General features: G+C 38.7%; 1 pseudogene; it reads left to right on the forward strand.

The window, feature by feature from the left end:
• The first annotated feature begins 14,497 nt into the window (after nt 1-14,497).
• On the forward strand, nt 14,498-16,763 carry Eif3b-ps1 (eukaryotic translation initiation factor 3, subunit B, pseudogene 1; annotated as a pseudogene).
• Nucleotides 16,764-17,046: the final 283 nt, after the last annotated feature.

The raw sequence follows: 17,046 nt of genomic DNA on the forward strand, positions 1-17,046 counted from the left end.
CCCTAATATTGGCTAAATATAACCTTCAAAAATTCCATACATGTGTACAATGTATTCTGATTAAAGTCTTCTGCACCATTTTATTATTCTGCCCCCATATCTTTCAATCTGGCCTCATTTAAATCTATTCTATTCCCAGATTATTGAGTTTTTTATTAAATATTTTTTATTTACATTTCAAATGTCATCCCCTTTCCAGATTTCCCCTCTGGAAACCTCCTATCCCATCCTTCCAGCCCCTGTGTCTATGAGGGTGTCCCCTACCCACCCACCCAATCCTTCCCTCCTCCTTGCACAGGCATTCTCCTGCACTTGGGCACCAAGCCTTGACAGGACCAAGGACCTGTCCTACCATTGATTCCCTATAAGGCCACCCTCTGCTACATATGCAGCTGGAGCCATCAGTTACTCCATGTGTACTCTTTTGTTGGTGATTTAGTCCCTGGGAGCTCTTGCAGTGTCTGGTTGGTTAATATTGTCATTCTTCTTCCTATGGGGTTGCAAACCCCTTCAGCTTCTTCAACCCTTTCTCTAACTCCTCCATTTAGAACCCTGTTCTCAGTCCAATGGTTGACTGTGAGCATCTACCTCTGTATTTGTCAGGCTCTAGCAGAGCCTCTCAAGAGACAGCTATATCAGGCTCCTGTCAGCATGCACTTCTTGGCATCTGCAATAAGGTTTGGGTTTGCTGACTGTATATGGGATGGATCCACAAGTGGGGCAATCTCTGGATGGTCCTTCCTCTAGTCTCTGCTCCACATTTTGTCTCCGTGTTTCTTCCTGTGATTATTTTGTTCCCTCCTCTAAGAAGGTCTGAAGCATCTGGACTGTGGTCATTCCTCTTCTTGAGATTCATGTGGTCTATGGATTGTATCTTGGGTAATTCGAGCTTTTGGGCTAATATCCACTTAACAGTGAGTGCATACCATGTATGGCTTTTTTTTTGAGATTGGGTTACCTCACTCAAGATGACATTTTCTAGTTCCAACCATTTGCCTATGAATTTCATGAAGTCATTGTTTTTGATAGCTGAGTACTACTCCTTTGTGTAGATGTACCACATTTTCTGTATCCATTCCTCTATTGAAGGACATCTGGGTTCTTTCCAGCTTCTGGCTATTATAAATAAGGCTGCTATGTACATAGTGGGGCATGTGTCCTTGTTATATGTTGGAGCATCTTTTGAGTCTATGCCCAAGAGAGGTATAGCTGGGCCCTCAGGTAGTTTGGTTTGTGACACAGTTAGCTTATACAAGGCCATCTATATGACTACTGGGCTGGAAATACACATTGCAGCCTAGAGGGATTACCAGTAGGTATACACATGAAAACTTTGTGCCCTGTTTTCCCTGAATCCATCAATAGCAAATATTTCAGCAATAAATAGTTAGTGACCGTGAGAACCTTCTCCACCCATGTCTGTTTAACAACATGCCCATTTTTGTGTAGACCCAGTGTAGGCATCCACAGTCACTGCGGGTTCAGGTTTGTGATGATTGAACCAAGCATGCTAAAGCACAGCAATAGGAAAATATAAAAATTCTCTATGCAATTGCTTCTATAAAAAGGATATACTCTAAGGGAAAAGTAAAACCTTTTTTCAATTCATACCACATGATCTTCTACATCTGAATGTATCCATCTCGGTCCATTTCATGGCTTATGTTTACTGTGGTCATTTGTTCAGAACCAAAGTGGCAGTAACATTGCTAAGACAGCATAGGTGAAAGCAACCAGAAATGCTTTTTAGTTTGCATTTTATTTAAAATTAATTTCTGGCCCTGCGTGTTCAGGAACCTTTTCCTCGTGTCATGCTTTGGTCAATCTCTTATCCAGTGTGTAATCCTAGATAGGATTGCAGTCTATCATTTTAGAATATGGGGAATGTGTATATGTGTATGCAAAGTGATACATATAAAGTTTCTATATACATATCATTGCAGTTTAGGACTGAAATATCTACCATAGGATCTTACGTTGAAGACTTGGTCCCCAACGGAACAACACTTACTGGTTCAGAGGTAGTATATTGGAGAAGTGATTGAATTGAGGGCTCTAACAGGCTTATAAGTCAAGGAGCTAAGATGAGAGGGTGGAAATTAGATGCTCCTTAAAGGCAGTAAGTCCTTGTATTCTTTTAGTCGTTACATCTGTCTTGTGGGCTTCTCCCTTTCTGCTCTGTCTTCTCTCTTTCTGATGTTTCTTCCCTCTATTACTCTGTGTCTTCTCTCTTCTTTCTGCCTTTTCCTCTCTCTATTCTATCTTTTCTCTCTCTCATCCCTTTCACTTCTTACAGTCTACATCCTCACACCCATTTTCTCTTCTGGCTTCCATAAGGTGAGCAGACTTCTGTTCCATACGGTTTTGCCACTGTGATTTGCTTTGAAAATCTCAAGCCCAGTGTAATCATGGAATAGTGCCGGAAAACTTGGGCTCACCTGTGAAACAGAGAAGTAAACTGTGACTTAATTTCATCTTAAGTTGTGGCAGGTATTTCGTCAAAGCTATTTAAAACTGGCAAAACATGGAAACATTTAAACACATGGTTATGTAATAGCAAACTAAAATTCAAGAAGCTTTGTCATTTAGAAGGTACAGATTGGTAGCATGAATTATAAAGACATTGTTTTCTTTATATTCAATTAGCTCATTTAATAGAACATTCATACACACAGTATAGGAGACATAATGTTAAGTGCTAAAGAAATCTATTTATTTTGTTTTTCTACCATTTTATGCTCTTTGAAGGGACTAGGTCCCTGGAAGTGTGCCCTGGGTAGTTGCATTGCTGTCTTTTCCCTTTTGATCTACCATAAAATCAATATATTTTGTTTATGTAAGTGAAGAAGATGCCATGGACTTGGGCTGGTTTAATAAGTATCATATCACCATTCAAAGCAGATTAAAACTGTGTGTTTCATTGGCCTTCTGTATTGAAATTGGAAAGGACTGGCTCAGGTAATAAAGACGAAAGCTTTCCATATTCCACAAGGTCAATAGGTAGGAAGGCTAGCTCTGTATTGCCAAATTCAATTAATTTAGTTTTAATGGTCCTTTTAATCTCTCTGTTTTTACATTTGTTCCTTTTATATGTGTGTATATTTTGTCTGTAGATATATGCAAAATCTGTGTGTCTGGTGCCCATGGGGGTCAAAGGACAGAGTTGGATCCCTTGAAAAAGCAATTACAGACAGTTGTAGACCACCTTATAAGAGGAAAAATGGGACCTTAGTCCTATGGAAGAACAAGTGTTAACCACTGAGCCATCTCTCCAGTCTTTGACATTATTAAATTCTATGAAGTAAATATGAGAGCTGTCTTAGTATTTAACAAACTGTATATTATTAAAAGATATATTCTTAAATCAAATGAAAATGTCAGCCAGTTACATCAGTCATCTTCAGCTAATATCAAGTAGATAGAAGATTATACTGTGTCTATATAAATCAAATATATCAACAGAAACGCAAATTAGTTGCTAAGTTAGTTGCCCCATTATAAACTAATCTATATCTGTCTACGCTGTTATAAATAAAATCTGGTAGTTCATTTTCACATGTACCTCATGCCTACTTAGGTCCAGCAACAAATTAATAGAAAACACTAGGCCCCTGCTAATGACCACCCACTCTATCTACTCCCCCTCCCCCGAATAAATATAAGCTATTCATCCTCACACTAGAAGTCCAGAGTAGGAAATTACCAACAGCCACTCTTTACTGCAAGGTCATCTAATAAACTTTAAAATAAACAACACAAAACATAGAGTAGAAGTTGTACATAGACTTTGTTGAAAAAAAGATGATACAAGAAAATGACCTAGAGAAAGGTGAAACTTGGATGCCATGTGGTTTTGTGTTCTACTTATTACTCAGATGATAAGGAAAGGGGAGGAGGCCAGTATTAGGGTTATAAAACCTGTCATCTGTGCTCAGTCAGTACGGCTACCCTTCTAGGCTGATGTCTAACTTCGCAAGGTCAGCCCGTTGGTCTTGTGGAGGTTTGATGCCTCAGCAAAAGGGGATGCTAGAGCAGTGAGGCAGGAATGGGTAGGTGAGGGTGGAGCACCCTCATAGAGGCAAAGGGGAGTGGGAAGGGGATGGGGGAGTTTGTGGAGGGGAGCCTGGGGGGGACAGCATTTAAAATGTTAATAAATAAAATAACCAATAAAAAAAGGAGAATTAAAACTGCTTTGTTTTTGCTAATCTGACTAGTACTTTTACTATGAAATGAGGGTTCATGTTTCTGCCATTCATCTCACTTTTATTTTTAATTCCTAACCTTTCCATGTTGTTGAATGGTGGTCTCTGAATCTCCTTTGGTTCTGAGGTCTGCCCAACTCATGAAGAATTCCTTGCTGCAGTCAATTCTATTAAGTGTAAGGATTTTCCTTTCATCATGTTCAGGTAAATAACTGAGACGGATTTGTTAAGTCTGACAGGGAACCAGGTGGTAAAATTGTCTTGGGAGTTGGTAGACAAGAACAGCAGTGAAGTGGGACAAATACACAGATATATGATTTCAAAGTACTAGACAGGGGACAGAAAAGAGTAAAGAATAAGATCAGTTCATAGATGTGTGGTATAAGAAGATACCAGAGAAAAAGAGAGGCAGTGAGCCTAAGGGCAGGGGGATGCTCATCATTTCAGAGTCCTTTAGAGCAACCGGACTCCTCAAGGATGGATCCTGTGTCCTATAGAACAAAGAGAGCAGGCTGATCAGGGCAGATGAGAAAGAGGCCAGGCCTTTGTCATAAATTAATCAGAAGCATTCAGATGATGAGATGAAGTTACACATAAAGTTTATCCCCAAGAGGCTCACATAGTGCAGGTTAGACCCCAGCTGATTGCTTGATTGAAAGCTGCTTTGAGGATTAATCTGCTGAAAGTATTAGGTATTTTTCTTATTGCAATTGTAAAATCCCTGACAAAAGCAACTTGAGGAGGAAAAGAGGAAGGGTTTGTTTTCACTCACAGAGTGGAGATTCAGCTCCTCCTGCCAGGAAAGAAATGGGAGCAGGAGCTTGAAGTGGCTGGTCACATGAGAGTCTCAATTAAGAAGAAGAGGAAGATGTGTGTTTTCTTATTTTGATTCATTAGACGATCAACTCAGGCAATGGTAGGCTCACATTTAGGATGAATCTTCCCCCCTCATTTAACCAAATGTAGAAATGCTGTTACAGTCACAGACACTTGTAGAGCGTTTTCTCCTTATTACATCCTTCTAGGTTCTGTCCAGTTGACACTATTAACTGCCAGTGAAGAAACTAAATGGGCAGATGAGAGGTCTAGGCTATTTGAAGGACATGGGTCACCGGAGACATGCTATGTTGGTTTTGAATGAGAAACATATGCTGAGGTATTTGAACTTAATCCCCAGTCGGGCCTTGGCTTGCATCGACTTTTCTGTGTGTCATGTTTGAGGTTAAAGAGGGGTTCTCTCTCAGCTTCCTGTTCTGCAAGCCCATCTCCATGCTGTGCCCACCATTACGGATCTAACCCTCTGGAACTGTAATCAAATAATAAAGTCTCCTGTAAGTTGCATTAGTCATGGTGTTTCATCATGACAACAGAAAACTAATACATGTAATATGGAAGAGTATGCCTTATCTGATCTCTCTTTATATATATATATATATATATATATATATATATATATATATATATATATATGTCTTTGTCTTTCTATCTGTCTCTGTCTGTCTCTGTCTCTCTCTCCTCTTACCTTTCTCCCGTCTTTCCTTACCTCAGCTGTCTTTGAGCTTGCAGTGTTCCCACTACTGTCCGTGGGATGCCAAATTCCGGGTATTGCTGTCACACCCAAGCTTAGGGTAAGTTTCTGAATCCTAATATTTATCTGAAGAACACACCCTAACGGGTCCCTTAGAAATCTTCCAAAAGAAGTCTGCCTTTCCAAAATAGTTAACATCTCCCATTGCAGTAAGGAATTAGATGAATCATGTGTGTCAAGTTCTTACGAACAATTTTATCATGAACACCACCAACTTTCTACAATAATGTGTCTAACTTACGAAGTAGTTTCTGTCACGCCTACATGCACTCTTACACAAAAGAAGCCCAGTATCAATTTTTTTCTTAACAAGAACTTCCAGTTTTGAATTCTCTGAAGTGAAATTGAATGACATAATCCACCTTTTAAACACAGCTAATTTTCCAAGAACTGAACATTAAATAGAAGCACGTGCTCTTGGTAGGATTATGCCCAATTTTCTACTGTGGAACATGTGCTATAATTACCAGGTAAGATGCTTAGGTCTATAATAAAAATATACCCACATTTTACATTTTAAAATCAAGAAACAATTAAGCTGTGAATTTCATGCTACCATTACCTCTAGCATAATTGCCAGACAATTTTCAGGCCATAAATAACCCTGCAATTACTTAATGCTTTTTATGGTCTGTAGTCTACATGGCAACAATTACATTATTACAGAATAATTACATGAATTACTTTATTTGTAATCACCATAAAAAAGCATTATTCCACCACTTTGTTCGAAGCCCAAAGACTTAGTACAATACGTTTAATGCTGTGTAGTTGATCTATTATTAGGGAATTAGCCCTCAACCCTTTGGCATATGTTTGAAGAAGCACATATATGAGTCTCAGTGGGTCATTTGTCTAATGTTCTTTTTGTGCTTTAAAACATGGTTGGTAAAGCAAGACAAAGCAAACTTCTGAATTCACTTCGTTATTTTCTTCTACAAGTCATGATGCAAGAACGCTCGATAAAACATCAAATGCTCTAAATATGGTTTTGGGGACATATTAATTATAGACGTTGTGGTAAACAATCTCTAAACAGCCAGCTGTAGCTATACTATGCTGATTCCCCTGGGACCCAAGGATATTTAAATGGACCTAAAAATTAAAGTATATTTTTATCAGAATAACAGGTTTAATTAATTTTAATGAGTGTAAAAGCAATTGCTTCATTCAAATTAGATATCCAAGCAATCAAATGAGAATGAGCCAGGTGGAAGCAATGTCATTTTTTGTTGATTTGGTAGTCACGTGCCTGTTACAGTCATCATTTTACTGCAGACCGATGTCGTTTGGGGGCTAAGGTAATTTCTGTTTGTAGGAAGATTTCCTATGTCTCTCTCTGGCAAGAGAAAACAGAACACAGTGTCTCATCTATATGTTGACGAATAGCAGATGTTTATTCTCAGGAGAGAGAAAGTCTGCAGAAATCTAAGTTACTGTTAAATTAGTTTTCCTGAGATTAGGAAGACTTTTAATGTTAAGGCATTGTATTAGACAGGGTACTAAGGAACCCAAGCACATCCATGCATATGTGTGTGCATATTTGTGTGTGTGAATACACATATGTATCTCTGCATATTTATATGCACACACACAGTTGGAAGAGAGCCAAGTTCAAAATCAAGGACTACAGGCTTCGGAATTCACTTTGGCACAGAAGTTGACAACTTTGTGTATTCAGTCCTTCCAAAGATTATATTCTGGTTGAATGAGGACTATTCACAGTATGCATAGAAATCTGGTGTGTTCAAAATGCATAGTTTCAGTATTCACATCATTCAAAAATGTTTTGGAAATCGTTGACCATATGCCTTGGAACCATGGCCAATGAAAGGGGATATATGAAATTATCACAATAGACCTTTTATTAGAAAATATCCAAATACACATAGGAGAATTTTTTTACAGTGGACAATATATCAATCTATAATATATGCTTTCAAATAGTTTTTAATGCTGAAATTTCCTCATATTTGTATCCAGACCTCTGATAATAACAGTGCTTTAGGAATTTACATATGGGAGAGACAGTAGCCATGCTCTAGGGGCCAGGATACCTTGAAGTGCATATAACAGCCACATCTAGTATTACCACCAGGATGCCATGCTGTGCCATCTATTCTTCAGCATGCTTCCGCCTCTGAGAATCTCTGGTTCTACGTAGGTGACAATGGAAATGTGCAGCAGAACTGTTCCTCAGAGTAAAGAATGGCATTAGCTCTACATCACTTAACCGGTCACTGCATTGTTTAATTTTGTGTGCAAAGTTCCAGTGCCAGTGGCATTCAGGTATTGATGTGATGGCTCTGGTCTGTAATCCCAGCACTCAGCAGACTATAGCAAAAAGATTACAAGTTTGAGGCAAGCCTGAACTATGTAGACAGCTAGCTATACAGTGAGGCTCCATCTTAAAAATTAATTATATGGTTTAGAATTAATTAAAAAGAATGAGAACAAGATTTTTAAAATGGACTGCATGGCATCTTCAGAACCCCAAACTTGCAAAATCAGGGAGACATGTAGGTGCAAGGTACACATAAGAATCAAATATGTGGGCTGGAGAGATGGCTCAGCGGTTAAGAGCACCGATTGCTCTTCCAGAGGTCCTGAGTTCAATTCCCAGCAACCACATGGTGGTTCACAACCATCTGTAAAGAGATCCGATGCCCTCTTCTGGTGTGTCTGAAGACAGCTACAGTGTACTTATATAATAAGTACTTATTATATAATAATAAGTACTACAGTGTACTTATATAATAATACAGTGTACATATATAATAAATGAATAAATCTTTAAAAAAAGAATCAAATATGCAACATTGAAAATAAGCTGTTTTTAGGTGGTAGAAAATAGCAACCAAAAGTCCGCATGTGGAAAAGTAGACCTTTGCACTAGGTCGTTGTGGAGGATGACGCTGGGAATTTGAGCGTTCTGTGTCTTATCTTCACTTCTATACTTATTCCTTTCAACTCAGATGTTAGTTCACTGGAACTCAGTTGAATCCTCTCGAATACCATGTTGAAAATGTCTTAGATAAGTCTTACAGAATCACCTGTGTGTGACCTGGGTGGAGAGGAAGGATTCAGAAAATGAGGCAGGGTGGACAAGAGACCTCTGCAAACCATGAAGCTTGATGAGCATTTGAGAAAAGTCAAATGAAATAATAAACCCACAAAACCTCACAGTGTCCCTGTCCTTAATCTCAAATGTCAAGATCTGTTCTTACCCATGACATTTGGATTCTTGTTAATGGGCCATGTAACCAGACATAATGAGTTCCTGGATGATGTTGTGAGTGTAATGCACCTTCAGATAATTCTGCTGAGTGGTTGTAATAATCCTGACCAATTCTAAACCCCCACATCACACTAGAAGCTCTGCGTTAATTATTAAGCATCATCGCATCCATCCTGTAGTGAAGCCATACTTTACTTAAGGCACAGAGAATATGCGGTCTCCCAGAGGCTAAGCATTTGCCCTCTCTCAGATAGATATTGGAAGGAGAGGTCTCATTCAGAGTAACCACAAACACTGGGCCAATTTTAATTCCCTCTAACATTCCCTTGTGATTAAATTTAACACATAATTCTCAGAAAGGACTGTAAAGTTATCAGGAATGGCAAGCAAAAAATTAATGCAGCCGTCCCAGTGAATACAGAGTACTGATTATTACAGATGTGATTGCAAAGCTTTCAGATGAGCTGTTATTTATCCCCACAGATGTTCTCTCTTCATAAGCCACACCAAAGAGCCTGCGGATAATGCATGCAAATTTCTGTAGCCGCTTGTCTTCATAATGTCCCAAGGATGCATGGCTGACAGAATTTCAAATATACTTCTTTTTTAAGTATATGATTCAAGAAATTTCTATAAGAGTATATATCCATATGAACTCACATTTTATTATCTCTGTTTCAGGAATTATTTGTTTTCTGAAAATGCTTAAAAATTGGTTGAAACTGAATATTTTATGCCTTTGTTTCCTATGAAGCTGATAAAATACAGCACATACTGATTAATGATTTCATAAATGGTGTGAGAACTCTTCATCATGCTTGCCTATCATTTGATATGAAATTGAGTTTCCAATATTCATATTTTAAGACAATGCTATGTTGCATGGTTCACCTTTATGGATTTTCTTTGATGCTGTAGGATATGACTACTTTTCTAAATTACTATAGTATCTTCATTTATTGTTTTAGCTAAAATTACTAGACAACAAAACACAGCTAGTGTATTGGGTCCTGTCCATCAGGAATGGGTACTTTCCTTTTAGAAAAGTCATTCTCAACCTTCGTAATGTTGTGACCCTTTAATACAGTTCTTTAATGCTGTGGTGACCCGCGACCATAAAATTATTTCATTATTACTTTGTAACTGTTATTTTGCCACTGTTATTTTAAAAATGTAAATATCTGTGTTTTCCACATAGGGGATCCCTATGAAAAGATCATTCAATCTTCCCCCAAGGGTTTGCGATCAATAGTTTGAGAAGCGCTGACTTAGAAAATGGCAGAGTATGATCTCAATCTCATTTCTGTCTCTGTGCATGCTGAGGTCCAAAACTTATATTCCTAAACTTTTGAAAGTGCAGTAATTATAGACTCAAAGATAAAAATTCACTCAGACAAGCTATTACTTCTGAAATCCTTCCCATTTTTAAAACGTGTTTGCGTTTCTTTTTTACTTAAAATGTTATGGCCCAAGAATTTTTCTTTCCTTGAAAATGTAACCTTGTATTACAGAAAAAGTTCAAATATATTGCTGTGTAAATGTCTATATACTTTTCAGCCCGTCACCATGTTAAAATAGAGTGCCCTCTCAAAACTGCACTCCATGTAGACTTGAAACTACAAAAATTACCTTTTACACAGTTATTTTTTACCCCTACATGTTTTATGGTATTTCAAAGGGTAGTGATAAACTACATATTAACAGAGAGGCAATGTGACCCACAGTAGAAATGACATCAATTGGTTGATAAACAGACTGTGTTTGTGTTTTTGTAGAATAAATTCAACTTTTATGGTTTATTGAGGTAACCAGTAACTGTATCTTGCTTTCATTTTCAAATTATTTGAATTGGGCAATAAATTATGACAGCTCTGCTAGTAGAGTGTATCGACATCTTTTATAATAATCATCTTTGTTGAATTGATCCAAAGTACTCTGAGCAAAACTTCAAGTAGCTTGGTGACTTCATTGAGCTCACCCTGTATCTCTGTGGCCTTGGGGCTTCCTTTTTAATAATGACCATTTAGTGGGTGAATCAGCTGTTCATAGTTATGAAATTATTCCAAAATAAGAAATTAGTAATACTTTATATTTTATAACAAAATAGAATATTTAATAGACTTTTGTAAGTTTACATCCAAGTTAATCTTCACTCTAGTTAGACAAAGAGTTATGGGTTGTACATTATTTTAAAAATTAGAAAATAAATTTAATAAACTATACCTAACATTGGCAATATGTATGCAGCTAGCACCTTAGAGGGCATAATAAGGTCTTTTGAAACTAGAGTGCTTATAATTCTACAGGTAGAATATATCAAGGTAATAAAAGGAAAGATATGCTGATTTCATACATTAAACAGAAAATAATTTATCTGATACATCACGTTAATACAAGCCATCACAGGGCAAGAGAAGTATGCCTTATGAAGAGAATTTGAGGGGTAAATATTCTTTTTTTGCAAATGACCTTATTTGATGGCTTTATTTGATTTTTATGTCAGAACAGAGCTATGATGTGTTAATGGATTACTAACTTTTCGTGTCATTTCCTTGTTGTGTCTGTTCGTGAGTGTGTCTGTGTGTCTCTGTGTGTCTGTATTTGTGTTTGGTGTTTGTGTATGAGCTTCTTGGATATATGTTCACATTTATATGCATATGGTAGCCAGAATAGTAGGCTGAAATGTCTTTTTCTATTGCTATCACCTTGTTTAAAAAAACATTGCATGCAAAGGTAAATGTGCTTTATTTACTATTTGTTTATTCTTTAAGTATTTCATACATCTGTACAAACTATATTGATCTCCATTCCTCCCAACTCCTCCCACATTTCTTCCTTCCCATGTCATCCCCAACTTTATGCCCTCTTCTTTTCTTTTAATCCACTGAATCCAATTATTGTTGTTACATGGGTGTGGAACCATCTGTAAGCACTGTCCATCCTAAGTTTTCAATATATTTTTATTTATGAGACTCAAATATAATTACATCATTTCCCTTCTTTTCTCCCACTTGTAAAATTTCCCATTTTTCAGACATCCTTTTTTTTTTAAATCTGTGGCCTCTATTTCTTTGTTTTTTTCATACACACACACACACACATACACACACACACACACACAGGTTCATAGTGGAAAGGGGCTCACGGGGGAGGAAATATTGTAAGAGCCAGAGGAGCAAGACATTTGCTATGAGATTTTTGCCTCCTAAAATAAGTTAGAAAAGTTACATTAAAGAAGACCTGAACAAGGAGAGCATCTTATTTCATTTTATTATATTTTGATACAAAGCCTCTTCACTGAACCTAGAATTCCCTGTTTCACTTATGCTGGCTAGCCATTGACCTCAATAAATCCATCTATCCCTGCCACATTAAGGAAGGACTGTGGATTCTCATTGATATCCTCATGCTTCCTAGCAAGTTTCTCTTCCCATTAAACCTTCTTGATACCCTATCCTTTGCCATTTTATAAATAGCAATGTATCAAGATAAAAGTTGCACTGAACAGGAACCATTTCTTTCACTTACATAGAAATGACTTCATGTTTTTCATCAACATTCTGAATACAAAGCGTGTCCTTCACCCATGTAGAAATGACTGCATATATTTATTGCCTTTGCAAGAATTGCCAATGCTCTGCTATCTTCAAATAAAGGTCATGTTTAGGGCATCTAGATAACTTATACAATTTATACGACAAATTTTATTGAAATCCTATGAGATATAGGTTCCATTATCATTTATTGACGAAGAAATTGATCCTAGGGATGCTATGATATTCTATGTGTCAAGGTGGAGTGATGCAATGACAGTTTTCCATTCCAAATTAATAATAGTCCCAAGTCAGTTATTTTGCACCCTTTGGAATACATATGGACAGAATGGAAAGACTACTTGTACTGCCTCAAGGGGCTTGCACATAAAGTATCTTAGAGTGACCACATTTATTTGTACACTTCAAGAATCATCTGTTGTGACATCTCCTAGATCTAGAAGAGAAAGATAGACTCCAGTCTAGGTCATCAAGAACTGTGGTGATAAATGGAATTTTTGTAACTTTTAAAAGATTACCAATAATGTTTAGTTATTTCACCTCTCAAAATACGTGTTGACTTGAATACTAAATTCATTTATAATTTTATACTTTGAAAAATCTGTAAGCAGTAGCTGATTGAATTTTACTGAGATAAGTATTAAGTAAAATGGAACTTGGGGCCCCTCGTTAGAACATAGAGTTCTTTTGCTAGTCAACACATATAAAAGTAAGAAACACTTTTTGAGCACTTATTTCTATATAAGATGCTCCTCTGGGAGCTGTGGGTAAAGCAGTTAAAAGATGTGAACATTGGGTTTGATTTAGATCTTTAATGTTAAAGACCATAGAATATATAAAGAAGTGAAATAGGAAAGAGAAAGGTGCAAGAGAACACATCATCTAGGGAACTTGACTTCTGTTTAGACTGTCTGATCTTAGGACAAAATCATCACTGATTCTCAAAAGTTGTTTATATTCATGGTTAGGCAGATGGAGATGACATCTAGAATAGGGATGGGAGATAGTTTAGTGAGTAAAGTACTTGCTATAAAAGCAGGAGGGTAGAACCTGAGGTCTGGCTCTAAGAACCCACATAATGCTGCTGGTGGTAGCACATGTGTGTAATCCCAGAACACATATGGTGGTGAGAGGAAGAGATAGAAGAATCATTGGAAGCATAAACAACAGTGAACAAGAGACACTATCAAATAAAGTAAAAGGTGAGGACCAATACCCAAGGACCTCCTCATATATGCTGTGGTACACATACCCTAAACACATATATAACCACTCTCGAGTGCACACACACACACACACACACACACACACACACACACATGTTTTTAATGTCTGAATTGCTAAAACCAATTACCAGGTTGGTCGTGTAAATGGAGTAGTAACCATGTTTGGTCTGAATTTAATAACATGGTATTAGGTAGGGCCATTCCTTCCCAGTTATATGTAATAAGGGAAGGGCAAAAAAGAGGAATGAGTCTCCAACAGTAATCACACTGACACTTCAGATCCGAGTGGTCACAAAGAAACTGAAGACCTAACACAAGAGACCAAAGATAAGTTGCTCTGAGGCCAGATGAGAGCAGAGGCCATGGTGGGCTGGGCACTGGATGTTAGTTTCCAAATTTTACATATTGTAGTCTGAAAGTATACAGACATAAGATACTCTATAAAAATTCAAGTTGTGTAGCCGTACCTAACTACAGGCTTCCATGCCATTTTCCATATTGAATTGAAGACAAGACATTCTGCTTGGCTGATTCCTTCCCTACATTTAAGACCTTCTCATTAATAAATAATGTTCTCAGATTAATAGATCCTCACTAAAATATTGCACTTTTTGTATGAAGTGTAGCTGGCAAAGATTTTCTCCCAAATGATTGTAAAAATAGCAATATCTGTGGGAGTTGGAAGTAGAATGGCCAAGTCTGGTGAGAAGCAGCGTGGGCTCATGCAGTGGACTGAGAAGTGGTGGCGCTCGAGGCAGCCAAGGAGGTGGTCAAGTCCACTAGGCAGCTGGCCTCCACAAGGCAGCATGGTCTGGTGGTCCCAAATGGGACTGATGGAAGTCACTAAGGCTGGACAGGTGGAGGAGGACAGGTCTGATAGCAGCATGGCCGAGTCAGGCTTTGGAGAACCAAAAGACAGATGAGCCTTCCTTCAGCAACTCCCAGGATTTTGTAGACATGTGAGCAAGGAGTAAGAACTACTTGGTGATGTAATCAAAGATCAGCCTCAGGAAGTAGATGGGATTGCCTCAGTGATTGTTGTTGACTACGTTCCTCAGGTGGGATCTGACCTGCTGGAGAAGCTCCAAAATGTCATCTACAAGATCTTCTCCAAGTTTGGGGAAATCAGAAATGACAATTACCCTCAAGAGGAGGAAAAGACAAAAGAGTACATCTTTCTGGAATATGCTTCTCCTGCCCATGCTGTGAAGGCTGTGAAAAATGTGAATGAATACAAGCTGGACAAGCAGCACACACTCCGGGTCAACCTCTTTACTGATTTTGATAAATACATAAAATCAGTGATGAGTGGGACATTCCAAAGAAACAGCCTTTCAAAGACCTGGACAATTTGTGTTGCCAGCTGGAAGAGGCAGAGTGTAGACATCAGTACAGCCTGATTTTTCAGAGTGGAGAGCACACATCTGTCTTCTGGAATGGCATCAAGAACCCAGTCTCTACTGAAGAAAGAGCAAGATGGACAGATATACAGTCTGGTGACATGGTTCTACTTGCCCCACAGACAGAGACATATGTGCACTGGTCCCCTAAGGGCACCTACCTGGCCACTTTTCATCAGAGGGGCATCACCTTCTGGGGAGGGGACAAGTTCAAACAGATCCAGCTACCGAGGCATGCAGCTCATCAATTTCTCTCCTGTGAAAGATACCTGGTGGCTTTCAGTCCACTGATGGACATTCAGGAAGACTCTCAGACCATTGTCATCTGAGACATCCTCACAGGTCATAAGAAGAGAGCCCTTCATTGTGAATGCTGAGCCAACTGGCCCATCTTCAAGTTGAGTCACGATAACAAATTCTTTGCAGGAATGACCCTAGAAACTTTCAGCATCTATGAAACACCTTCTATGGGTCTTTTAGACAAGAAGAGCTTGAAGATCTCTGGAATAAAATCTTTTCTTAATCTCCGGGTGGTAACATCTTTGCCTTTTGGGTGCTGAAAGACAAAGATATTCCAGCCAGGGTGACGCTTATGCAGATACCCACTTGACAGGAGATCTGAGTGAGGAATTTGTTCAATGTGGTAGACAAGCTGCACTGGCAGAAACATGGAGATTACCTGTTTCTAAAAGTGAACAGAACTCTGAAAGGCACACTGGGTGTTGTCACAACTTTTAAAATCTTCTGAATGAGGGAGAAGCAGGCACCTGTTGATGTTCTTATGGTTTCTTTCATCTTATGGCCTTTGCCTGGGAACCCAACGGCAGTAAGTTTGCTGTACTTCATGGTGAGGCCCCGCAGATATCTGTCTCCTTCTAGTATATGAAGGACAATGGGAAGATCAAACTCATCAAGATGTTTGTCAAGCAGCAAACAAGCACCATCTTCTGGAGTACCCAGGGGCTTTCATGGTGCTGGCCTGGCTGAAGAGCAAGAGCCATGCCTCAGTGTTTGTTGACACCTCAGATTGCATTGTCATGAACATTGCAGAGCAATACATGGCCTCTGATGTTGAGTGGGACCCAACCGAGCACTACATAGTGTCATGGTGGAGCCATAAGGTGGACAATACTTATTGGTTGTGGACCTTTCAAGATTGCTTTCTCCAGAAAAACAACAAGGACCGTTTTTGCCAGCTGCTTTGGAGAACAAGGCCGGCAATGATCCTCAGCCAGGATAAGAGAAAGCAAATTAAAAAGATCTGAAGAAATATTCTAAGATCTTTGAGCAAAAGGATCACTTGAGCCAGTCCAAAGCTTCAAAGGGACTGTAGAAAGAAGTTGGATCATGATTGGGGACTTTCAGCAATACCAAAAAAAAAAAAAAAGTCCCAGTAACTCTATATGAAGCAGAAGAGCAAGTGTCCGTAGCAATGGGGAGAGCTGAATGCTGACAAGCTGGACAGCAATGTGGATGACTGGGAGGAAGAGATCATCGAGATGTCATTTTCGAGAATGACATCGAAGAGGTCATTCCTCTGGGAGGTCAAGAGTGATCTCAGTACTATATGTCACTGTGCTGTGCCCAGGATCCAAGGCTACTCTTGATAGAGAGCCTTGGGCTCAGTTCCCATTTGTGCTTTCTTGCTCTGGATGTGAGTGCAACCAGGGTTCCTTCATCCTGACAGAGTTCTGTATCTTCAGCCCTAGGTCCACTGAGGGGACATTCACCTCTGCTCTCACACTGCCCTGTTTGGGATTTTATCAGTCATATCTGCACTGAGTCTCACTGCAGTGCTCCTGAAGGCTCTTTTAATTCCTGTTGCTGCCCATGTGGTT

Source organism: Rattus norvegicus, chromosome 6 (assembly GCF_036323735.1).
Source record: "Rattus norvegicus strain BN/NHsdMcwi chromosome 6, GRCr8, whole genome shotgun sequence".
In the NCBI taxonomy this organism is placed as follows: domain Eukaryota; kingdom Metazoa; phylum Chordata; class Mammalia; order Rodentia; family Muridae; genus Rattus; species Rattus norvegicus.